The sequence below is a fragment of the Gavialis gangeticus genome, unplaced genomic scaffold, assembly GCF_001723915.1.
Source record: "Gavialis gangeticus isolate Ggan-Ray unplaced genomic scaffold, GavGan_comp1, whole genome shotgun sequence".
Classification (NCBI taxonomy): domain Eukaryota; kingdom Metazoa; phylum Chordata; order Crocodylia; family Gavialidae; genus Gavialis; species Gavialis gangeticus.
In genome coordinates this window covers 19,478,263-19,479,322 of record NW_017728995.1, presented here as the reverse complement: position 1 = coordinate 19,479,322, position 1,060 = coordinate 19,478,263, and the positions used below count along the sequence as shown (strand labels likewise).

Sequence of the window (1,060 nt, the reverse complement as noted above, 5' to 3'; positions counted from 1 at the left end):
GTCCTCTTTTTTGGACCTGGAAATATGGTGACCCTAGCCATACCTCAGTTTTTGTACCTGAGGTGTCCCCATTTCTCTCCTGGTATGCTGTCTCCTACCTGCAGCAGGGTCAGTCAGGTCAGTTTGTTCAAGCTTTGGTCCTCCTGGGTAACATAAGACAGGTCAAAACAAAACAGAGCTTTGTCCTCCCTGGGCTCAAATATCTCCTACCTCATTGATGCAGGGCAGAAGACATTGGTCTTAGCTCTTCTCAGGCTAAGCAGTTCCTTCTTTGGCCCATCCAAGCTTACAGCAAGCACCTCTGTTGGAGCAGCATAGCTACCTCCACTGGAAATTCCCAAGTAAGGCCCCTAAGCAAGTGCAGCAACAACACACCAGGAACTGAATCAGTTGCCTCTGGAGCTAAAAATGAGCAACTATAGCCTGAGCTAAAGCTCTGCACTTGGGAGTGTAAGGGGTAGAATGAACCTTTAATACTCATCACCATGCTATGCAAACACAGGAGCCAACACCAGACCTCAAGCCTACACCACTGTCTGTTGCCCCAGACCTTTTCATGCTTTACCTTTCCTGGGGTCTTTATTTTCTCTTTTCTAGCATGCTTGTCTCTAACCCTGCTCACAGGTCTTTCTAAAACAGAACCAACACCTTGCATTATACTGTCTTGCAATCACCATCTATAGAGTGCCATGCCACACCTCCCTTCCACCAGCATTGGTGAGGCCTCACCTGAAGTAGTGTGTCCAGTTTTGGAACCCACACTTCAAGAAAGATGTGGGACAATCAGAAGGAGTCCAGCAGAGAGCAACAAAAGCTATTAGAGGTGTGAGAAACATAGTTTCATAGTTTCTAGGGTCGGAAGGGACCTGAGCAGATCATCTAGTCCGACCCCCTGCCATGGCAGGAAGAGTACTGGGGTCAAACGACCCCAGTAAGGTGGTCATCCAACCTCCTCTTAAAAACCCCCAGGGTGGGAGCCTGCACCACCTCACTTGGAAGCTGGTTCCAGACCCTAGCCGCCCTGACCGTGAAGTAGCGCCTCCTGATGTCCAACTTAAAC

General features: G+C 49.2%; 1 long non-coding RNA gene across 1 annotated transcript in view; it reads right to left on the bottom strand.

Moving 5' to 3' along the window:
* The window catches only part of LOC109287989, a 30,386-nt gene extending 29,877 nt beyond the window's left edge, over nucleotides 1-509 (bottom strand). Inside the window, exon 1 of the long non-coding RNA XR_002095036.1 lies at nucleotides 99-509. This is a non-coding gene — a long non-coding RNA (uncharacterized LOC109287989). The remainder of the gene's footprint in view (nucleotides 1-98) is intronic.
* Between the last annotated feature and the right edge of the window lie 551 nt (nucleotides 510-1,060).